This window comes from Canis lupus, chromosome 28 (genome assembly GCF_048164855.1).
Source record: "Canis lupus baileyi chromosome 28, mCanLup2.hap1, whole genome shotgun sequence".
Classification (NCBI taxonomy): domain Eukaryota; kingdom Metazoa; phylum Chordata; class Mammalia; order Carnivora; family Canidae; genus Canis; species Canis lupus.
Genome location: NC_132865.1, coordinates 12,803,932 through 12,829,374, shown reverse-complemented (window position 1 = coordinate 12,829,374; position 25,443 = coordinate 12,803,932). Strand labels below are relative to the sequence as shown.

Sequence of the window (25,443 nt, the reverse complement as noted above, 5' to 3'; positions counted from 1 at the left end):
ATTTTATAGATGAAGGGATGAGGAGTAGAGAGTTAAGTAGCATGTCCAAGATCCACAGAAAGTATGAAGAGGAGCCTAGGTTCAGTGCCAAGCTGTTTGGCTCTACTATCAATACTCATGATGGTGATGTTATCCTGGTCGTCAAACAATTGAGACATCAATATTGAATTAGTTTTACATTGGTACAATTTACATTTAAGTGTGAAACAAAATGCAGGAGATACTGACTCACAGTTGGCAAAGTGTTGAGATTTTCAGCTGAGTTTCAGTGTGTGTGTGTTTTAAAAGAACATTATGGAATAAAACATTATTAGAGTTTGGGACGGCATGACATTTTAATTGAAGTAACATGACTACCTTTAAGTAAATGGTTTTTATTATTAGAAGGAGAAGGTTGATGTGAAAAAAATAGAGTTGTTCATGTTTAGCTATTGGGTATGGAACTGTAAATAGTCAACATTGAGAAAATGTTAACTAGTGAAAGGGTTTGGTTAGAAAAGCAGAATCGGTATGAGTGATACAGAATAAAGGATTTGTTGCAGGGATTAGGTCTTCTAAAATGATGTGACCTAATGGAAATATCTATGCAAGAACTTTGTGTGTTTGTGTGTGTAAGGACTCTTGAGTCTGGTGTTGGTCCTGGTGTTGTCAGAGGTCAGCCAGGCTAGCTTTTGGGAAGGAGAATAGGATATGAAGTAAGTCAGAGCAAGGACATACTGGAAACTAGCCTTTCTCTTATCACCTGCATCCCTGGTGAAATGATATGGGTGTCCTTCAAGAGCAGCTGGCATAGAGCTATACACATACTCGGTCCAACTTAGAGAAAAGCAGAAGGAAGAAATCCAGTGGCAGCTGGAGATGCTGCAGTCCTGGCTTCTGTCTTCTACCTATAAGGCAGGTCAACAATGAGGTGAATGAGCTGCTGTGTTGCCTGGTAAGAGAGTTGGTATCTTTAAATAAATATTTTTGGTATTCTTAGTAAACTAAATTTGAAACTAAAAGGTATAGTTCACAAGTCAGATATATCTACGATAACAAGAGAAGTCATGGTTATAGTGAGATTTACAAGTAATCACCAAGGCTACTTTGTTCTCAGCATCGTAACTTTTTTTCTTAAATTTTATTTATTTATTTCAGAGAGAGAGATAGAACAAGTGAGCAAGTGGGGGAAGGGACAAAGGGAGTCTGATGCAGGGCTTGATCCGATGAGCCAGGAGATCACAACCTGACTCAAAACCAAGAGTCTGCTGCTTGAAACTAAGTTGAGTGCTCAACTGACTGAGCCATCCAGGTGCCTCAGTATTGTTGTAACTTTTAATGACAATTTGAAAAAAAGAAAAATGAGAGTTACTACATTTCACTTCTCTATCTCAGGCATTTAATTATTACCAAAGAAATATTTGAAAGATTAAGAGAAACATTGTGGTAAAACATATATTTGATTTTTATAGTTCTGAACAAATAATTGAGTTAAACTTGATTCCTGAACTAAAAATGAAATATTGGAGCATTGTTCTCCAGATACACTGAAGAATGGTCATCAGACTTTAATTTTACCATAAATTTTGATGAACTTTGAAGAATTTTTTGATACGTAGAGTGCATTGCTGTTATTCACAATAACTTGTTTGTGTAAATTAGGATTTTCAATCATGACTTCATGAAAAACAGCAAAAAAATAGACTGTACTGAATCAGATCAGCATGTATTCCTGTTTATGTATGTTCCACCTTTGATTGAACTAAAAAACAGGAAAGCAAAGCCATGATATTCAGTAAAATCATTCCAAATGTTTTTTTTTTTAATTTTTTTATTTATTTTTTTATTTTTTTTTATGATAGAGAGAGAGAGAGAGAGAGGCAGAGACACAGGCAGAGGGAGAAGCAGGCTCCATGCACCGGGAGCCCGACGTGGGACTCGATCCTGGGTCTCCAGGATCGCGCCCTGGGCCAAAGGCAGGCGCCAAACCGCTGCGCCACCCAGGGATCCCTCATTCCAAATGTTTTTATATTGAATATTATTTCCTATGTTCTGTTTAAATATTAAGACAATTATATTAGATGTTAACTTTGCCATATTTTTATTTTATCACCTATAGTTGGGTGTATGGGAGGGGTTTTTTTGTGAGCTTTTATTTAATATGTTTGTGTGTATGTGGGTATTCATGTATATGTCTTTAAAAGCAAATTGTGTTTCTTTTACCAGAGGGCAAGAAATAAATCAGCAAAAGGCACATAAAGTATTATTAAAAAAATCTATGGGTGGAGAAAGAATGAGGGAAGAGAAAAGAGTCATAAAAATGTATGATGAGCTTGTTGTGGCTAAATTAAGATTTGTACAGGGATGAATACAGTAGTGGAACTGTGAAGAAGGAGCAATGTCCGTGACTGAGGTCAGAAGTTGTATCATGAGGATGTCCCATAAGTCTTCCAGTGCTTCAAGTCAGCTTTACTCCATGTCTGGAACATAGCCAGGTCTCCTGTGGCGTTGGCCACGTTCTGTCTGTTAAACAGAAGGCTTTTTCTGTGGGAAGTGGGAAGAGACTTACCATTCTGGCTATGCTATTTTTTTTTTTAAGACTGATAAAATGAACAGAAAGGAGGAACATAGTATTTTCAGTGTGCTCTGCCCTACAGGGTGTAAGGAGGTCAAGAAGACCCAGAAGATCACTATAACACATTTCTTTGCAGCAATAGTTGCTTCTTACCCCCAAGAGCTTATTTACCTAATGTAAGTGGAAAGGGTATTGGCTCTGGAGTCAGGATTAGGAATGGAGTTCTTGTTCCATCTCTATCCATGTGATCTCTAACTCTTTCAGTCATGGATTAGTAAAGGTTAAGGCTAAGGCAATTTTAAGAGATCTAGAGATGGAGATTAAAGTGAGAGATAAGAGAAGGAGAGAGACACCGAGAGAGAGAGAGAGAGAGACACCTAAAGTTCAGGACTCAAATAACATAGCATATGTTTCTGTCATGTAACAATCCAGGCATGTGATATAGATAGGGAGGCAGCTCTGCTCCAGAAGATCCTCCAGGGCCAACCTCTTTCTATTTCATTGCTCCATCATCCTCTAGGGTACTGTCTTCCTCCAGAGATTGAATCCTGCACCACAACATTTACTTTGCAGCCTACAGAAGTAGAAAGGGAATAAGTGGAAGGAAATGGACTTTAATGAGGTTGTTCAGTTCAATATCATTCCCACCTGGTAGATAGAACTTACTTAACAGTTTGACAGTTTCAAAAAAAGTGACAGCATTTTGAAAGGATGGAATGTGGTGAAGTCTGATCTTCAAATAGTATAGGGATGTGTGTTTGTGTGTTTGTGTGTGTGTATGCGTGTATTTTGTAACTATGACTAATCATTGGAAGTGACAAAGGGAAATAAGAGGGATGCCTAACTCACTTCTAGCTCCTGAGATGTGGGATTCTGAGAGAAAAAAAAAAAACTGTTCTTCTAGGACTTAAAAAGAAACTATTGTTAGAGAATAGCCAAGTTTCTCTTATGTCAAAGAAGTAAAATAAAATCAAGAAAAAGACTGAAGATATAGGATGTATATATTGAAAGTTCGTATTGTCAGATGGCCTTTTTAAAAAATTAGACTAATTTACTCACTTATCAGAAGAGTTAAGGGTCTGTTTCCTCACACTTTCATTCACCATGGGTATTTTTATCATTTTGTTCCAATTTGATAGATGAAACATCCTAAACATAAAATTAATGAAATTAATTTCTCTTTTAAATGGCTGTAGACATTCTACTTTTTAAATATGCAAGTCAAATGATCATTTTTGTAATATTAGTTTAAACAAAGTAAAATTATTGAGAAAATGTTCTGCATCACTTGCCATCAGGGAAATACAAATCAAAACTACAATGAGATACCACCTCACACCAGTGAGAATGGGGAAAATTAACAAGGCAGGAAACAACAAATGTTGGAGAGGATGCGGAGAAAAGGGAACCCTCTTACACTGTTGGTGGGAATGTGAACTGGTGCAGCCACTCTGGAAAACTGTGTGGAGGTTCCTCAAACAGTTAAAAATATACCTGCCCTACGACCCAGCAATTGCACTGTTGGGGATTTACCCCAAAGATACAAATGCAATGAATTTGCTTATCATTCTCCCCATTGTGGTTTTAAAGTTAAGGTGTCTATCACTTTATTTTTATACTTTTATTAAATTATAAACTCCTTAATGAGAGCATGTGTCTTATTAAGCCATATGAGTTACTTTATTGAAATCTTTAATAAAGAATATTATTCAGCCCGAAGATCCAACATTTATGTTAAATGAAAAAATAAGCGAATATCTGAGGTTTAACTTGGACAAAAGTTGTTGGAGACAAACAGATACTTAGTGATATGCACTGGATAGTTTGCTCTGTTGAACTGGAATTTTTTTTAAGATTTATCACATTAATCTCTGCTCTACTGTTTCCAGAGACATCACACTAAAAAACACTAAAGAAATCCTAATTATGTCTTTATAGTTACAATATACAATTGATACACATTATTTGATTTTATAGCCTTTTTTTACTGAAATAAGATCAATTTTTGTTTTATTGAGGCCACTGTTACTTTATATGGCAATACTATTCATTTTTGACAAAGCTCTTTATTTAAACCTGAAACTTGATACACAAAAGATCCAGATCCTCCTCCCCCTGCCACCACACCCACCCACTGTATTTTTCAGGTTAGTGATTTGAGAATCAGCCTAGAGAGTAAATCAAGACTGGAATTCTTTATTATGGTGTTGTCTCTTGGTTTCGCCTTGATATGTCATTTAAGTTTCAATATGTATTCTTGAGGTTGAGTAAAATAGGAAATGTAGTATGAGAAAGATAAAAAATACACCTCTTCAAAAGGCCACAATAAATTGTCTTTATTGATACTTCAACTAGATGCTGTGGTATAACTTAAGCAGCCTGTGGTTTCAGAAACATGTTTCTGCTTCTTGACATAGCATTGCTCTTTCTTTGGTACTCATAGGAATGTTTTCAAGTACTAAAAGGATTTGAAAATCATTCAGTTTCTCCCAATTATTTCTCTTCACATCATGTGCTATGAAAAAAGTTGTATATATTTACAAATAAAATGTATCCACATGTGCCAATACCCTTCACCATCAACTTTGTCACTAATTCATTTGTTTAACAAATAATGACTGACATGTACTATGTGCGAGATAATATGGAAATGCTAATATGTAAATATTGGCTTGTGCAGCATACTGGCATCCAGTTGAGGAGATAGTACAACATAGTGCTGTAAGTGTTATGAAGGAGATGAGTTTGGAATGCTATGGAACACTTGGGTAAATCATCCGGTATCTATAGGATGAGTGGCTTTAAAAGAGCATTGTGGAAGGGAACACAAATTTGAGTCTTGAAATTACAAGGAGAAGTTGATCAGGAGAATGGGATGGAGCTGGGGATGATGGGTTTTGGAAGGAAAAGAAAGCATTCGAGCAAAGAACTAGATGTGGGAAGAAAGCAGGTTGCTTTTACAAAAGGAATTTGGCAAGGTTAGATCATGGGTTGAAGGCTGGAAGTGAGGAAAGATGATTTGTAAGAGATAGAACTAAATCATGAAAGGTCTTACTTGTTATACTGAGGAGTGTGGCACTGTAAGTAAAAAAAATAGGGGAGTGACATGAACAATTTACATTTTATTAAGATGGCTTTGTAATAGAAGAATTTATAAAGACGAAGATCAATACTTTTAATTATTTGAACATAAAAGGGCTGCAGGTCCAAAATAAAAAAGACTAAAATTAAGAAGCAAGCTAAACTGGGGCAGCCATTTTTAATAAATGTGACAAAGGTTAATCGGTTTAGTATTTAAAGAGTTCATTCAAATTGGGGACAACAGCACTAGGAAGTTCCTCATAGATAACAGAGAGTGACATTAATAGATAATTAGGAAATAAAATAGGCTAACAAACTTATTAGCATGCAAATGAAAACAACAGGGAAGGTCTCATTTTTTGCTTGTCAAATTAGGAAAATTTTCAAGAAAGAATTATAGTAAGACTATGCAATTCTGACAAAGCTATGGAATAAAGAATTTTCATGCATTGCTGAGGGGGAATATAATCTTTATGGATATAATTGTATATTGAGCTTGTAAATCACTAACATTCAGTGACCTAGGGATCCTCAGCTTGACATTTTAGCTAAGGAAATAATCTGAACTATAGAAAGAAATTGTCTTCTTTGCTTTTTTTTTTTTTTGATGGAATACTTAATTTGAAATACTGGTACATATAAGCACAAAATGAATGTTATTATTGTTATTGGCACAAATACTGGACATAAAACACATTCAAAAGTCACTTCCTGTAGCAGCAATTTCTTATACTGTGGTAAAGAGAATAACGAAGGTTTAAATTTAATTTGCCACATTATATTAAAACAGGTGTCAGGGAAGAATTTGACAATCATGATAAAAAATAGCCATTGGGAGCAATTTTTGTATCTAGAAATATGCTTTTACATGATAAGTAATCCATTAATGAAGAGTGACAAAACTGAGTAGAAACCTAAAAAAACCCCAAAAAACAAGTCTCACTTTTAAGAAGAGAACGAAGAATGGTATGTAGACTCTCAAATAAGTATGTACTGTTATCTGAAATTATCTCAAAATGGAAGAATTAAGGTAAGACTTGAGGCAATTTTTCTTATGGTCAGGAGGTTGTAACCTAGCTGGAAGCAGGGGAGTAGAAAGCGAAATTATAACTGAGTGGTGGAAAATGGCTTAAATCGTACTTTTGGAAACTGCAGGTAGTCCAAGATTTGGGATAAGTCATTTTTTTTTTTTCTATTTGAAATTACTTTCTCAGGCTTAGAATTGCATAATGAACCAGACTAACTCAAATCACCCAGCAAATAGAGATTGACATTTGGTAAAATATACACAGTTGCAAGTTTCAATGTTCCAGACTAATTTTTCTTTTGAAATGCATTTGTCCTAAAGAACTGTGATGTGCACAGCATGTTATATTCAATAAAGTGGAAGAGAGAAATTGACCTATTAGATTGGCTCCCGCCTATGCACTTACTAGGAAAGAACACACCTGCTTCATTTGTTAGAACATGATTGCTGCCACCATGGAGTTATTTTGAACTCGAGATGCACCCAGGGTAGAGTGCATCTCTAGGGGGGGGATTTGGGGGGTAGAAATTGTTTGTCTTCTGAGTCCCTTCCATCCCTGCCCTTGTTCTCTTCCTCTCCTTCTCTCTCTCTCTCTCTCTCTCTCCTTCCTTCCTTTACTCCTTTCTTTCCTTCAACATTTCAACTTAGATTCCTGGATTCGCTGACCTGACTCAGAGTTAGTTTTTGCTTAGGAAGAGCCTAAGGACATTTATGGACACCCCTTAGGATGTATGAAATATATCTTGATGCCATGATATCATTATTCTTGTGAAGTGAGCCTAAGCTTTACTGTGAAATGCACTTGGTTGATTCCCAATTCTACTGCTTAGTAGCTATAAGTCACTGAATTTTACTGAGCCTCGGATTTCTTGCTTATACATTGGATTCCATAGGACCCAGTTTGCAAGGTTGTGGTAAAGCCTTTGGCATATGGTAATTGTTTGATCTAGGATGCCAAATATTATTATACCCTCTGCCAAGCAAACGTATCTTGAATTTCATGTGAGAGGATTTGATGCATAGATTGTCACCATGCTATATGGCTCAGATAACAGTCACAGAAACTCAGGCCTAAGGTATAAACATAATTTCTGAAATTTATACCTCTAGATATATAACATTCTTTTATCTCCCATTAAAGGAAGCATATCAAAATACAAGAAAATTATAGTTGTGGTGTGGTGTTCTAGAAATAATCTTGAGTATGAACCAATTATTTTTTAAAGGATAAATAACGTTTGCACATTGTTATTAAAATTATTTAAGACAACCACTTAAGATCTAAGACAACTTAAGACTTGTTGAAGGAAACATAATGATTGAGAAGTGCATGGCTTGAGGGTGTCTTCAGATCCCTGCAGGCTGCATTATTCCAGAAAATTTTATATTGAGTGCTTTTGATAGAAAAGGAAAACAGCCAAACTTTTGAAATGTAGATGTTTTGAGGAATAACTTACGGCAGGAATGAAGCTTTTATAGGTTAAAGAAAATGTGTAATAAGATGATGGGATGGTAAGACTAGAGAACTGGAAGTTAGTTTAGGATGCTGTTATTTCAGGTTTTTTACAAGAGATGGAAAAAGAGATAAGAGGGAGCAGAAGACTGACTCATATTGAGTATGTTTAAAATTTTTAGAAGTCTGTGAACGCCTGGGTGGCTCAGTGGTGAGCATCTGCCTTCGGCTCAGGGCATGATCCCTACGTCCTGGGATTGAGTCCCACATCAGGCTCCTCACAGAGAGCCTGCATTAAAAAAAAAAAAAAACTGATTAAAATTAGGGACACCTGGGTGGCTCAGTGGTTGAGCTTCTGCCTTCAGCTCAGGTCGTGATCCCGGGGTCCTAGGATTGAATCCTGTGTTAGGCTTTCCGGAGGGAACTGCTTCTCCCTCTACTTGAGTCTCTGCCTTTCTCTCAATGTCTCATGAATAAATAAATAAAATCTAAAAAAAAAATTTTAGAAGTCTGTAAAATAGAGATTTCCAAAACTTCCTTATAATTTTATCCACCTTGGTCACTAGATTTTTTTCATCTAGTGTAAAAAGAAATAAAAAACCAGAGTTACTTTTATTACAAATTAGTCTCATCTTTATAGATAGGTAACAGATAACTATTGTTCATAGCCTGCTTCTTGCTGCTCTAATGAACTAAAAGATTGTGTCTAGGACAAGTCCCTAGCTCTCCTTTGTCTTATTTCTTATCTGCTGCTTGAAGGGACAAATCAGTTGATGCTCTATGTTTCTATGAATATAAATGTTCAGAAGGGAGTCCTGCAGCTGCACGACCAAATCGCAAACAAGAGATCACAATTTCCTACAGAGGCGGAGGGTCAATGTGCTGGAGTGAAGGAGCCATGCACTAGCTTCATCAGCAGCTCACATGGGGCAAGCCATTTAAACCCTCAGTAATTAGACCTTTGTCTAGTTCACAGGATGTCCATCGGAGTTGAAAGAGATGAAGCATGTGAAAACACTTTTCAAATCCATAAAGCTAGGTAATTCTAATCCAATATCATTAGGTAAAGTAAAGCAGTGCAACAATGACAAATCCCAAGAGTTCAATCAAATAAACAGAGATGGCCACAAAAGTTTTTGGAACTGTCATCTCATTTTAACTTGAAATGAACAATAGACACTTCCTTGTAAATAAGCGGTGTATCAATATTTATTATTATTCCCTTATATAACTAGGAGGTTACCCCAAGCACTTAATATGGAAAGCAGAAAATAATTCTGCTAGTGAGAGTTTTTCCAATTAGAATATTAAGTTATGATACAAGTAAAGAGGGATCCCTGGGTGGCGCAGCGGTTTGGCGCCTGCCTTTGGCCCAGGGCGCGATCCTGGAGACCCGGGATCGAATCCCACATCGGGCTCCCGGTGCATGGAGCCTGCTTCTCCCTCTGCCTATGTCTCTGCCTCTCTCTCTCTCTCTCTGTGACTATCATAAATAAATAAATAAAAATTGAAAAAAAATGATACAAGTAAAAATTTCAAAGTTATTCATTTTTTTGTTACAATTAGGACTATTATAGAACTCTTATATTATAGAACTCTATAGTAAAATATTTTACTGACTCATTTCTGCAAAGTTGGTGATGAGATTTGTTCCCTCCCTCCCTCTCTCCCTTCCTCTTTCCTCCTTTCCTCCTCCCTTCCTGTCTTCTCCTCCTTCTCTTTCTCTCCCCCCTCCCCATTTCTTAAACTTAGATATCACAAAAACACCTTTCATTGTTTGTTTTCTTTCCCCCCTATAGTCTCTCCAAGCAGACAGTCTTTTCTAAGGTCATGACTGTGACTGTCAGTGATGTGCAGGCAGTTTCCAATTCTGTATGCCCAGTCCTGACCTCTTCTCCAAGCTCCAGTTTCATATTTCCAGTTACCTGTTGGTTTTATCTAATGATGTCAAGTAATAAATGCCCAGCAGATCTATTATTTCCTCTCAGACCTGCTGTTCCTTCTCTGGGTCTTGTTTCTGTTCGTGATTGCTTAACCTCCCTACCAGTAGGCTCCAAACCTTGGTGGCATCTTTGAATCCTTACTCTCTTGTCCTTCTCACCTGAGCAGACTCTCTAAGTTTTAGAGTATATTTGCTCCTCTCCACTTCCAGAATCATTCTATAGTTCTACTTTTCCTCTTACCTCTATTATTGAGATATTTCTTAACTGATTTTTCTGTCTCTCTACTCTTCTCGAATTCATCTTGTACATGACTGCCAGATAAACCCTGGAATCTCAGAAGTAGAAACAGACCTTAAAGTGATGTGGTCCAATCAACTGGGTGCATGTTAGTTATTTCTAATTCCCAAGCCAAATCTACACTTAGATAACTCTCCTTAGCATTTTTTTCTCTCTTTCCTCCACTCCTGCACCTCCTTCTCCTGGTCCCCCTTTTCCTCTTCTTCCTCCACTTTCTCCATTTGAGCTGAGATCCTTCTCCCACTTTTGTCTTTAGTCTGTCCCTGTGGCCATACGAAAAGTGTAATCCCTCTACCACAGGTCAGAATTTCAGGATTTGTGGGTAGTTATTCCTGTGTCAAAGTATAAAAGCTCTTCATTGGGTTAGGGTTTAGAAGCTGTCAGGAGTGCTGTTATTTTTAATCATACTTGTTGGAAACTTCTGGAGAGAGAATATAGTGAAATGTGACAGCCATCTCTGAGCCCAAAGCTGTCGTAGCTGTTTACATTTTTTTTTAAAGTATTTTTTTGGGGAAAAAAAGGTAGAACTTTGAGGATAGGAATTTCAGAAACATGTATTAGTAACTCATTTATGTTTGAAGGGATTAAAAAGTATAATTTGAGACATATTATTTATCTCCTACATGAATCCTGTTTCATTATATTTTGTAACTAATGAAAACATGTTTCACAGTTCTTAAAAATTACAAGCTTAGATTTTAGCTACACACTAGGATAATTTAATCACAAGAGAATATATCTTTATACTGAATGGCAAATACAGCAGAAAATTTTGTCAATTTAATCCAGAGAACAGATCATATCCAAATTTAATTTCACTTTAGACTAACTGATTAGTTAGGAAATATGACCTTCCTATGATTCCTTAGGTCATAAATATTTTGGATTTTATCTTTTCATGACCAGAGGGGAAAGAGTTACAATATAGAAACTGAATAAACAAAAAAACTTTTATGTTCCAGTGATTTGCTTTTCAGTTTCCCTCCACTCAATAGTAAGTGTTGTTAAGGGGAGAGTTAAGTTTCTAACTTTATATATATTTTTCTAGGTGGAACATTTTTCATTCCTTCAACCATTATGTTATATAGTTTCAAGATCCTTTATTGACCTGGTTATTTTACTGGGAAAAAGACTCATTTTGTTTGTAACCCTTTTAGCAGATGCTGCTGGTACCCCACCATATCCCGTAGGCATGTGTGGTTCTCACCCGTAACCAGGTATCCTATGGAAAGGACCTGTGGTTCTTGGCTGAGGGCTTTCTCTGTCTGATGCATCTTGAGTCTTTTTTAGTACCGTTCCTTGTACTCAAATCTTAGTCTGATGGTTTGCTTCTGGGGAAACCTAACTTAAATTACCTTTCTTTTATTTATTTATTTTTTTATTTATTTATGATAGTCATGGAGAAAGAGAGAGAGAGAGAGAGAGAGAGAGAGAGGCAGAGACATAGGCAGAGGGAGAAGCAGGCTCCATGCACCGGGAGCCCGACGTGGGATTCGATCCCGGGTCTCCAGGATCACGCCCTGGGCCAAAGGCAGGTGCCAAACCACTGTGCCACCCAGGGATCCCTTAAATTACCTTTCTTAAAATATCCTACTGTGTACTTTGAACTCAAACATGAAAGTTTTCCTTTACTTGAATCTTAAGAGACAGGGAATATTAAGATGTCAAAGGTTTTTTGGTAAGCCATGTTAAGACTTTTTAAAAACTTGATTATAAACACAAAGGGAGGGGCCCCTGGGTGGCTTAGTCAGTTAAATGTCTGACTCCTGGTTTCAGCTCAGGTCCTGATCTCAGGGTTGTGAGATAGAGCCCCCGTGTTGGGCTCCCTCAGTTGGGAGTCTCCTTGAGAATTTCTGTCGCCCTCTCCTTCTGCCCCTTCCTCCACTCCTACACTCTAAATCAAATCAAATAAAATAAAATCAAATAAAAACAAGGGGAAATCATTAAAGGAGTTTTCAGCAATGGAGTGGTAATAAGATCATATATGCTTTGTGGAGGATGGATTTGAGAAAGGCAAGACCTGGGGTATCCACTTAAGAGTGCATCCCTGTCATCCAGGCAAGAAATGTGGCTGGCTGTGATGACAGAAGCATATAATAGTTACAAAAAGAAGGGTGTGGTTCTGAGAGACATTTATTGAGTAGAATTGGCATTAAATAGGTGTAAACAGGAGGGACTAACTAATTAGATGTCAGTGCTGTTTTTCTTCTTAAGGAAGAAGAAAGTTTGGGGAATAGAGAGAAAAGCATTTTGTTTTTGGCATGTTATGTTTGAGATACATGTGTAAGCTTGAAGAAGCATATGCTGTTTTAAAGGGGATGTAAATAAGATGTGTTTGTGAAGCTGATATATAACTTTACTTTTATTTATTTGTTCAAAAACATCTCCCATTTTCTCTCTATAGCATCTGCCATCTGCATCATTTTTACATTAGCCATGTTTGACATTTTCCTGCTACTGAAAATTATGTCATGATGTAACCCTTTGGACTAATTGCCATTTGCATATTAGTTTATACCTCTTAGGTCCCAGGAAACTAGATAGAGAATCAACAAATGTGAATCTTGTATCTGTGAGACATTTGAAATAGATAAAATAATTAGAATGTGCGTGAGTGCAAAAGGTTGTTTGGTGTATATACAGAATATTTTAAAAAATGGCTCTAGGATTGAAGAACGAAAACTTGTTTTATAATATTTGAAAACTCTCCTTGGCCCTCTGCAAAGCACCATTGTGGCAAGTACAAATTGATATTAATTACTTTATGATATAATTTGATTTTCCTCCTCTCGATATGTGTTCATTTATATGGCTAGCAGTGTTTAATGGAAAAAGGAGTTAAAGCACCCTGCCCTCATGAAACTTACATGAGGGAGAGGAGATAGACAAAAGGAAATGAGACAATAAATGGCTAAATTATTTACTATAATAGGTGCTGATAATGCTCTGAAAAAAATGAAGGAATAGATCAGGGTAAGGGGAATGGGGAAGCAGGTGTTAAAGGTGGGATTGAGGGAGAGCAGTTAGTAGTGTTGAGATCGGTCTGCTGAGAAAATGAGATCTGACCAAATATTGGTGGAAGGTTAGGAAGTTAACCAAGAGTATATTTAGAAGAAAAGCATTCCAGGCAGGGGGGTCAGCTAGAATAAAATCCCTAAGATGGGAGCAGACCTGGGAAAATCAAGAAATAGCATGAAGATCAAAGGGCTGGAACAGTGAGCAAGAGAAGGATGTCAGGTGAAGGGTCTTAGAAGTATTGTATTGGGAGAACTTTAGCTTTTACTGTGAGTGAGATGGAAAGAAGTAAAGGCTAAGAGCAGAGCAAAGATATTTTCTGTCTTATATTTTTAAAGGATCACTCAGGCTTCTACCAAGAATAGACAATAAGTGGTTTAGTATGGAAGCAGAGATCACTTAGGAAGCTTTTACGCCTGTCCAGCTGAGAGGTGATGGGGGCCTGAATCAACATAGTAGTAATGGAAGACATGAGAGGTGGCTAGACTCTCCATGTACTTTGCATGTAGAACCAAAAGGATTTGCTGATGGCTTGCATCTGAAATTTGGGAAACAAGAGTCAGAGGTGGCTTGAAGGCTCTTGGCCTGAGCGAGTAGTAGGATGGAATTGTTTTTCATCAGACTGTGAATGCTATAGAATAGTAGGTTTGGGGTGGGCTGAAGAATCAAGAGTTTGATTTGTGATATGTTAAGTTTGAGGTATTTGTTAGATTACCAAGTGGTTAAAAAATAAAATAATGCCGAGTTTCTGAATATAACTTGTTCAGACTCCAGTTTTTTTCCTTTATCATTTATTCATTTTTTTTACACCAAATAAATGGCACCATATTTATAGCAGGAGGCTCTAGGCAATATCATCGTAAGCCTGAATTGTGTGAGTAGGTCAAGGAGACTACATATGCTGAAAGATAATTTACAAAAGAGGAACTGAAGGACCTTATGGAAAATAATTCTTATTAAGGGAAGAGGCAAAGCAAACAAAGTTGGCCTAATACCAGAGCTTTAGCTGTCAAGCCAGAGGGACAGTACTAGCCACAGAATGGTATCCATCTCTCAGATTTCTTCCAAGTCCAATTTCTTTCTTCCTGACTTTCTTCTGTGGTCAACTTAATTTTGGATATTATGGGAGAGAGGGTTGTGAGTAAGAAGTGAAGGAATTACTTTTACTAAAATCTCTAAGATATTAGGGTGGGAGAGATTATTGCATTACTTTATTTCAAGATTGTGAAGGATGAGAAGAGGGATCAATTTCTATGAGAAAAGGGATCAATTTCTCCCATTTGTAAGGAACACTGAGCAGCTTTGGTACCTTGATATTCACTGCATTAGTAGCATAAGCAAAGGTCATGATATGGAAGTGCCAGGAGTGTCAGTGTAGAGGACCTGAGAATTGTGGTATGTTGGTACCCATTGGAAGTGGCAGCAGAGTCTAACAAAGATGGTGGTGCCAAGTCACAAGGTGAATGTTTTGGACTACATGTTGTGCCCCCCTCAAATTCATGTGTTGAAATCCTCCCTCCCCACCCCCCACAGTGTGATGATTTTAGGAAGTTGGGCCTTTGGGCTGTAATTAGGTGTTGAGAGTGGAGCCCTCATGAATAGGATTAGTGTTTTTATAAGAAGAAATGTAAGAAATAGGATCTCTCTTTCCACCAGGCAAGGGCACAATGAGAAAATGGCCATCTATAAAATTGGAAGACAGCCTTCACCAGGAACCTGAGCATGCTGGCACCCTGAACTCAAACTTCAGCCTCCAGAACTGTGAGAAATAAATGTTTTTTTTGTTTGTTTGTTTGTTTAAGCCATTCATTTCATTTTACAGTGTTTTGTGATAGTGGTCCAAACAGCTAAGACAGTATATATGAAGATTTTTATGAAATTCCCACTGGGACCTATAGCAGTACTTAGGGTGTGTGTGTGTGTGTGTGTGTGTGTGTGTGTGTGTGTACTACACTGACTACTGGATTCAAAATATTAGATGGGTTTGAGAACCAGAAATTACAGAGAAGTATAAAGGTGTTTTTGGTTTTATTTTGTTTTGTTTGACTTCAATCTGGAGTGGACTCAGAGAGTGGTTCCAAATGCATCACTTTTTGCAAAAAAAAAAAAAATACTGTGTTTTTGGTCACTGTGGTTATTTGGCATAGGATACTACTGAAACATTTCTTCATATACCTGTTGGGAAAGATTGATTAGGAAAGAAATATTTATTGGGTCTACTCTGTGCAAAACACTATTATAAATGCTTTACACAAGGTATTTCATGGTACATGCTACCATTGATCCAATGAAGCCTAGATAGGGAAGGAAGGGCTTGATATATAAAGATGATGAAGAAGATGATGATGACAATGAGTTGACAGCAACTATTTACAGAGTAGCTAATATCTTAGGCATATATAAAGTTTGTTTTACATACATCATACTGCTTAATATTTGTAGCAATGCTATTTGATTGACATCATTACACTTATTTTACAAATGAGGAAACTGAGAATCAGGTCTTTTGAGAAGTTGGCCCAAGGTTACATAGCTAAGCTGCAGAGTGGCTGTCCAAATCTAGACCTCTGCCTTTGAAGTTTACATTCTAAATACTTGTGAAGACAGCTGTTGCTTCAGTAATGCTACACAAATCACCCCAGAATTCAGAGGATTTCAATTTAAAATATCTATCTATTTTTCTTACTTGTGGATCTGTGGGTCTGCAGGAACAGATCTGCTTCCGGCTGGGTCAGCCTGGTTTGACTCCAGATTTGGGTTGAGAGTGGGTGTGCTTACATATCTCATATTGGGTGTGCTAAGGAGGTACTTTTATCATGGCTATCAGAGGTGCCCAGGCAGACCACATACACTTTTTTAATGCCTCTGCTCATGTCATATCCACAAACATTTCAAAGAAAGTCACATGGCCAACCCCAGTATCAGTGGGAATGAGAAAGCATCCCCTCAGTGGGAAGAACTGAGACTACATGCTCAAGGAATAGATTAATGATTTTATAAAGGAAGGAGCGAAGAATTGAGTACAGTAATCCACTTTACCACAATACTACATCACACTACTTTCCTGTTGAAAGGAAATTTATTTCCCTCCCAACTCGAAAGTCATTCTGACTATATTCGATATCAATGGTGGTTTGGAAAGCTGTCTTTCTAAATGAAGAGCCGCATCACACAAAATATTAGATCTTAATACATGCTTGAGAAACTACTGATGACACTGAATTTTCTAGTTAACTGAGAAGTGCAAAGGCACGTTTTCTTTTTCTTTTTTTTTTTAAAGGCACATTTTCTACTTCTATTATTTATATGCATTTCTCTTTGAATAAGATAAAATTAAGTTTAAATGCTACCATCTGTGTCGAAGTTGGGTCTCTTTATAGTTCCTAGACTTACTCCTCACCCACTTTCCATAATTGCTAATTTCTTGCCCATGTGGATGTTTCTATAATAATGAACATTACCTCTTAAGCTTCTCCATATGATAAGAAAGCACCTTGTTGGTTCATTAAAATCAGAGAAACAAATTATTTTGCCTCATACATACCAAAATACCTTTTTCGTGGAGTGTTTTGTTTTGTTTCAGATAGTTATAATGGCCTTATGCAGATGATGCTTTAGTTTGTGGAGATTCTGCAGTTAGTTCTACTTTTATGTTATTTAAATTCCAAATTCTGTGATTTTGAAATCTTATAGGAAGTAAATGCTAATAACTCTGAATTGTTGCTTGTTTGTACCCTGCAGGTGGAAGTGTATTTATCAACATTCATGTTAACTCTGGGCATACCTTCCTGAATAAATCTTCCAGATGAGTCCCTAAATGTTTGTAAAAATCCTCAAAGTTAATCTAAAAGCACTTTAAGGGAGAGTTGTAGCAGAGATTTTGGTTCTTTATTTGTATCTTTGGCTTTGTAAGGGGTCCTTTTCAAGGTGCACCACAGTGGAGCTGGAAGTAGTTCTAATAGAAGGTAGCTTCTTGCAGAGAGGAAGCTTAGTTTAGACATTTCACTTCTTTAACATTTCTTTCCAACCTTCTATCAAAAGCATCCATCGGGGGGCTATGAAAGCACATGGGGAATATGCTGTGAAAAACTGTTCACCTTTGATAGCCAAGAGCAAAAGTCAGTCAAAGGTGACCTTTTTTCCTTTTATGTAGCTCAGCTGAGGAACTTGCTTTTTGAACTTTGGCAACTTAGCTTCTTCAACCACACAGTCCTCTCAACAGCTAGTATATGACAGCCCAGCATGTGAGTTAATTGCTTCTCATTGTAAAAACTTGCAAAGTTCACTTTGCAAAAACACTCCACGGTTCGTGGTGGGAAACATGCTTCCAAAAATTGACAGCAGTTCTAGGGACCAGGAAATGGGTTTTCTGTTCATTTTGTTTGAACCCGTGAACAGCCTGTTTTCACTGCTCTGAGGGCTGGGGACTGAGCTAAGGGCTCTGTGGAACAGCCTTATGAAGTGGGTAGTATTCTTAGACCCATTTTATAGGCAAGGAATCTGAGGCTTAGAAAAATGACGACTTGCTCAAGGTCACACAGCTGTTAAATGGAGGAATCAGGGTCGGACTCTAAAATATATTCAAAACCACCTCAACTATCTAGCTCCTAGCATTGTACCTTTGCAGTGGGAATGCCTCATATATGGGCAAATGTCCACCAGAAGTGATTAGGTATCTTCATTTCAAAACTTTTATATGGAATTGTGTGTGTTTGTGTATATGTGTGTGTGTTTCTGTACTAGAACTAATTTGAGGAAAAATGTGAGGCTTTCCTTATTCTCCAAATGTTCAAGGATAAAGGTCTAGAAAAAGTGGAGTCACAGGTTGAAAGAAATAGCTTAAAGAAGCAAAGAACTTCTTACCCTGATTCCACCTTCCTGGAAGTGTGACCCTTGGAAAATCATCTTATGTATCTGAAACTTACTTTTCCCATCTGTAAAGTGGAGTACTTATATCTCTTCTTTATGAGTCAGTGAAACAATACATACTATAATATATGCCTAATGATAGTAGGACTCTACTGCTGTTAGGTGATTTCCATTTTCTGTAATAGGACATGATCTGTACATTTGTGTAGGCATATGTATGTGTATATGTATGTAGGGGAAAGGGGCACTATTTATTGCATTGTTTGGAGTAGTGTGTCGATTTGACTTTTATAAGTATTTTTTAACAAATGATCCTGGTGGAGTTGAGCGGCAGTTAGACATATTAAGAATAAGAAAAACAGTGGAGTAAAGCAGTTACACCAGTGTTTGCCAAAGTTTTTCTTGGACCATGATTATATCAGATATACACTGATGCTTATGAGGTTCTAATATTAATATCTTGTAGGAAACCTCTTATTTTCAAATTTAATTTATTGAAAGGCATCATTACAAATTGTTAATTTTTTCTCCTAAAACGACCCTTTTCTATGCAATTTTATATTAGAAAGAGCAATGATACTAAATGAAACTTATATAACTCTTTCCATGTATTTGACACTGTGAAACAATGTGACTTTTTTTTGATATTTCTAAAAGAAAGAAAAACCCAACTCTAACAAATTAGCATACTACACATTAGCCAAATCCATATAGTTATATAGAGCCAGACTAAAATTCTGAAAACTGTGGGATAGCGTTTTTAATTTGTTTGGGCATACATTATATTGGCATTCTCTGTAAAAACAAAAACAAAAAAAAAACAAAACTAAAAAACTTCCTTTCTCATTCAGAATCATAGCTTTGTGAATGAAGGACTCAGACCTTTTCTTTCCAGAGTATTGTTTGATTCCTAGAAAGTAGAATAATTTGTTGAGCCATAGAATATACTATAGATGGTTTCGGACTGAGATGTGTTAACAACACACTTTTGATACCCAGAGTATTCATTGAGCAGTCATGAATGACTAAAAGAATTGAAAGATTCTAAGATGTCTGCTATTATAGGTGCTGAGAATTGAGCAGAGGATGAATTAGATATAATCCGTCTTTTATGGAGTTTATAGTTTAGCCAGGTCAACTTTCACAGAGTTTCTCCTACATTTAACTGACATTACATCCCTCTGAATAAAGGTAGCACAGCAGCCTTTGATACAAATGATCTGTATTATATTTTTAACTTCATCTTAATAGTACTGAGGTCTGACTTCCTGTTAAAGTGATAGGAATTAGCATCTAGCCATGATTTTGGTTAATCTGCAGTTTCCGTGTATGCCAAAAACACCCTTTTCTTAAAATTCCCAGGGTTGATTCATGTGCTGGACAGGTCATTTAATTTGGCATATTTCACTGACCTTGACAAAATAGGCCTTCAAATAGTAGTAAAAATCCTCAGCACTGGGCAACTCTTCAGTGATTCAGGATTTAGTTACTTATTCAGTTTTTGGCAAGAGTTTCTAACATGTCAGCAGAACATATTTTCCATTCTGTGTTTTTGATCTTATAAAATCAGATCGCCCATACCTGTGTTTTTGATCCTGTGATTTCTTCTTTCACATTTATAGCTGTTCCCTGGCCAGGTTTGGCTATCTGTCTGTTGCAGCTGATTCATGGGCACTCTGGCTGGCCTCAGAAAGTACAGAGTGAAATTTCATAGAGCACTTTGGCATATCTTTCTCCACCATTTCTCATAGACTCTGAGCATAAATAATTTGTTAGAACAGAATGTGCAGAAATATAAAGAGGGGTGGCTGATGAGGTAGTGAGTCAGGAGACATTATGAGGTGTAGGCATCTGACAGAGATTTAGGATGCCAGGGAGTTTGGAGTTGATCTGATAACAGACAGGAAGTCCTTGGCATGGGAATAGTGTAATGAAAACTGCATCTTATAAGAAGACCTTGATCTGATGTCTTGGATAAGCTAACATGGGGAAAAAATAGGAAACAATAACAAGTTATAATAGTATGGTCAGGTGATAATGAGGTTTTAATGGTTGTTTTAAGATTTTTTTCTTAAGTAGAATATAACTGAAGAAAAAAGTAATATTTTTCCTCAATATTTTAATAGTTGGAAAGCAGGCAGATTTAGATAATCTTGAGAAAATTTAAGTAAAGAGTTTAAGATTCTTCTAATTTTCATCTTCCATTGTCCATCGTAGATTTCTTTACCAAATGCCTCTGTCTCAATTAAGCAGTCTCTACCCTTAACTGAATGCTATAGAAGTAATTTTAGGTTTCTGTAATTTTTACTTGAAAGAACAGTTGTAGATACCTATATTAATATCTATCATTCTACCTATCATCTTTATATAGCTATAAAATTGTTCAACATAACATATAATCAATCTTTACCAGCAAAAATACAAATTATAAAATTATGAAATATGAACTTTATCCACTTATGTATTCTTCATCACCATCCATTTGCTCATTCATTTAGCAGATATCTATGTTCTTAGGAACTTATAATTAACATTTACCAAGAATTTCAGAATGACTTTGAAAGGCAGATCAATGTGGATTTTGGCCGTGTATTTGTGAGTTCCCCTTAGAGACCACTACTTCAAAATTCATACTGGTAATTCCAAATAAGATAGTTGCAGCCATAAATATCACCTAGGTTATACCTGGGAATTGAAACAGATTAAAAATTGACTGAAAAAGAAAGTTAGGGTTTGTTATCTCACGTGATGGTATATTTCTATATTTTTTGCTACATTCAGACATACTATGTTCATTAAAGAGTAAAATCCAGTAAAATCCAGTCTACGACTATATTTCATGTCAACTTTTTATATCTGAGCTAATGTACTAGTTAATATGCTCAAATGTGGCTGGTTTGAATTGAGGTATGATATGTATAAAATATACACTAGGTTTTGAAAATTAGTACAAAAACAGTATAAAATATTTCTTACTAATTTTTGTACTGATTACATCTTGGAATAATATTTTTGAAATACCTAGTTAAAGAAAATATATGATTAAAATTACTTCATCTGTTTATTTGGCTATTAGAAAATCTTAAATTAAATGTATTTTTACAGGACAGCATGAGTCTAAACATTTTTGCAAACAGTTGCAGGGATGAGTAGGCCTATGAAAATTCTATTTGCCAGATTTCCTTTTCCTTTGTCTACAGTAGAATGCCATGTTTGTTGGAGTCCACATCCATCCTCCCACAATCCTACTCTAGCAGTCCCCCATATCATTAGGTAAAAGAACAGAAGCATCTGCTTGAAGTAAGTACAAATGTGTACTTCTGTGAACATCAAACAAGTAAACATAGGAAGGAGAGGCAGTTATTCTTACTGTTTAGAAAGACTCGCTGATTCATTTTTAATTGACTTATGCTTGCTCTGTCTTGCCAGATCCATTTCATTTCAATACATTTGATGTCTGTGGCTATTCTTGAGGACAACTCAGTCTGCTAAGGGCTATCACATTTCACTAAAGTCAGTAAATCTTGGGTAAGGTATGTTGGTCTACATAACCTTCATAATAAAAATCTTAGGCCATAGAGCTCTAGAGAGGAGAATCTTCTTGTTTTAAAATTTCAGTTGCTTTTATTTTTTTTAAATTTTTATTTATTTATTCATAGAGACAGAGAGAGAGAGAGAGAGAGAGAGGCAGAGACACAGGCAGAGGGAGAAGCAGGCACCATGCAGAGAGCCTGACATGGGACTCAATCCTGGGTCTCCAGGATCAGGCTCTGGGCTGCAGGCGGTGCTAAACCGCTGCACCACTGGGGCTGCCCTTAATCATCTTCAACATCTGCTGGTCATTTGTAAACTTTAAGAATACTGGCTAACAGGTATATATGGTTTCAATATATGCCAGAAGCAATTTTTATCACTTTATATATATATATCCCCTCATTTAATTATCTGCCAGACACTATGATGCAGGTGTTATTATTATCCCTATTTTATAAATGAGGAAATGAAGACAATGGAAGTTAATGATGACCAAGTGGAAGAGCATCAAGCCCAGGCAGCCTCTTCCAGAGTCTATATGCTAATCTGTGCTATCCTGCTTTTTCCTAATTAGTAAATTACCTACTTTTTTTTAAAAAAGATCTTATTCATTTATTTGAGAGAGAGAGAGAAAGAGAGAGAGCAGAAGCAGGGGGGAGGGGAAAAGAGAGAGGGAGAAGCTGACTCCCCACGAGCAGGGAACCCGATGCAGGGCTCGATCCTAGGACCCTGAGACCATGACTTGAGCCCAAGGCAGACACCTAACGGACTGAGGGACTGAGGGGCCCCAGGTTACCTACTCTTTGTAGGTTTTTTCTTCAAAAATATTTCCATTTATTGCCAGTTTCCATTTCCCATGAAAAATAATAGGACCAATCAGAAGAACAGTGTAGGAGATTAAATGAATTTAAGTAGTTAAGTTTTGAAAGAGAAGCAAATATTAAATTATTTTTGTTTTGTTTCATCTGCATCTATACTTTGTGAGTTATATATATTCTTATTGATTTCAGTTTAAATTCAGATTTACCTAGTCTTCACTTAAAGTAATGGTAAAACTATTGAGGAATTCTTGGGCATTGCCAGTGGCTGGTATTTGCATCTTTCTCTGGGTCTCTGATCTTTCAGATCAAAAGACAGAACAGAACTTAGTACTGGAAAGACAGATTCATTAGGCCCAGTCTCTGCCAAGCCCAAACACACCAGTGACAGTGATGTGCCAAGAGTCTCATCTAAACTGCTAAGATGTCTCAGAGTTGAAAAGACCAAAAGGGAAGGAAAATGGCAGGATATTCTGAGTATGCACAGGAGATGGAGGCTTCTCAGGGAGAATCAGGTTGAATTTCCAGGTCTTCTTAAAGATATGTGTACCATATTTGGAGTAATCTCTCACATAATACTCATTCGATTAACTTATTGTCTTGCTTACTTTGAGCCAGTTCTTCTATTCTAATTACTTTGACATAGTTGGCACTCAAAATGTGCATTAGATTAGCTGTATCTTTGAGTAGAGATTTGCCCTTACTTTCATAAAATGTAGCTCAAAGTTTATTGGAGGCTTTGAGTAGCCTAAGAATTTTTTTGCACAGAAAATGGTCCTTAGGGCAGCCCTGGTGGCTCAGTGGTTTAGCACTGCCTTCGGCCCAGGGTGTGATCCTGGAGACCCAGGATGGAGCGTCAGGTTCTCTGCATGGAGCCTGCTTCTCCCTCTGCCTGTGTCTCTGTCTCTCTCTCTCTCTGTCATGAATAAATAAATAAAATCTTTAAAAAAAAATAAAATGGTCCTTAATTTTTCTGATCTAATTCTGGAAATAATTTGCTGTGTATTTTCTCCCATTGTTCTGACAATATATATAAAAGTGGTGCAGAATTTAACAGATGAAGGGATTTAATGTATGGTCTATCTCCTTAATGTTTCTGTGCTTTGAAATGTCTTAACATTACATTTGCTTCTGATTCTGAAGTGTGATGTGTATGAAATATTAATTAAATGAAACAGCCCTCTCATTTGACTTTCTTTCTCTTGTATGTGTTTGAAGAATGTAAAGGCAAGAGAGCTTAAAATATATACTATTCTGAGATTTGGTTGTTATATTGGTAATGAAAATCAGCCTGTGGGCTTCCATATTTATCAGAGAATGGAAGGTCTAATTGCCAAGTTAATTTCCCTGATGATTTGAATGATGTTTCAGGTTTTATAACGTTTTTACTGATTTGCCCCTATTCCTGGAGTTCAAATTGTTCTCTCAGGTTATCTTTTCTATTCAGTGTAGTCCCCACTAAATACATTTGGGAGTCTGTACTTTACCAGGGAGCTTTAATCTCTCCATACTATGCACCTTCAAAACATGATTAGAGAACAAACTTTGTTCACAGAAAACGGAAAGCTTTCAGGCTGTAAAATGGATATGCTATATCATCATTCCACTGAATTCTGAGACTTCAAATCTCTGCTCAAACAGGCAAGCACATACCAAAATATAGAATTGAAATTACTGCATTTTTTTCTTGTTTCCCTCCCTCCTGAATACATTCACATCACTTCTTTGTTTCAAATCTTAAACTATTTGCCCACTGCACCTTGAAATAATCTAATCCTTTACAGTGACCTGCAAGGCACTGTATAATCTGGCCCCCCATCTGCCACTTAGAACTTAACCTCTGTGCTTTCCCCATCATTCACTCTGCTCAACGCACTGGTCTCCCTTTCTATTTACTAAACATGCTGAGCTTTTTCTTGACTCAGGGTCTTGGCATTGGTTATTTCTTCTGCACAAAATATTTTCCCTTAGGTCTTTTAATGACCGAGTCCTTCTTACCATTCAGATTTCAGTTCAAATATCATTTTCTCAGGGAAGTTTTATTTCTCTACTCACTGTAAAGTAACTTCCCTCCCTACTTTAGATCACTTTGCCATTTGAAATGATCTTGTTTATTTATTCTCCTCTCCTCACTCTTTTCTCTCTACTGCACTAGGTTCCATAAGGTCAAGGATCTTATAATTTATGTTAATCTTTATGTTTCTAGCTTCTAGAATACTTCATGGAATGTAATAAGTGCTCAATAAATACTTGAGAATGAATGGATAGAGTGGTTACAAGACAACTTATACTTTACAGAGTGGCTGTGTGGATCAACTTTGAATTTGGGCAAGATTTGTGCAAAGATTATTAAATAGCTTTCATCAAAGGAGACAAAAGGAAAAAAATGATTTTTCGAAAGGACTGCATTCATTACGTGAATGAGGAGCTGACAAGAGTGTTCTTGAAGAAACAGTAATTCACAAAACAGTGAATTTTCAAAAAGCAAACAGAGACTTAACATTAGTTATGTGGTAAGACCTCTGAAAAGGTGTGTTGAAGATGAAATGAAATTAGACTAATTGCATGAAGGAGTTTCTTTGTTTGACTGTAATCATTATTTGGAATCCCTTATACCCCAGATCTATCTTACTAGATTTCAGGAAGAGAAAGACAATTACTTGGGCACAAATGCATTTTATTCCTTTCTTACTGCAGAGCTTCAGTGCTTTTGGTTTGATAAATTGCCTAAACTACCTGGCTGGCTTGAAGGGAAAGTTATGTTTTTACATTTATATTAAACAAAAAACTTGTGCTTTAAAAATAAATCATCACATCTGATGGTATTGCCTCTCTTTCATTTGTTTGCTATC

General features: G+C 36.6%; 2 long non-coding RNA genes across 2 annotated transcripts in view; one reads left to right on the top strand and one right to left on the bottom strand.

The window, feature by feature from the left end:
• The window catches only part of LOC140620192 (uncharacterized), a 186,687-nt gene that overhangs the window by 82,466 nt on the left and 78,778 nt on the right, over window positions 1-25,443 (top strand). Inside the window, exon 3 of the long non-coding RNA XR_012019956.1 lies at window positions 15,027-15,131. This is a non-coding gene — a long non-coding RNA (uncharacterized lncRNA). The remainder of the gene's footprint in view (window positions 1-15,026; window positions 15,132-25,443) is intronic.
• LOC140620193 (uncharacterized) lies at window positions 1,997-19,980 on the bottom strand. The gene is made up of 3 exons (XR_012019957.1): window positions 19,821-19,980; window positions 3,614-3,703; window positions 1,997-3,128 (listed from the first exon to the last, which is right to left on the bottom strand). It is a non-coding gene; the product is annotated as an uncharacterized lncRNA (long non-coding RNA).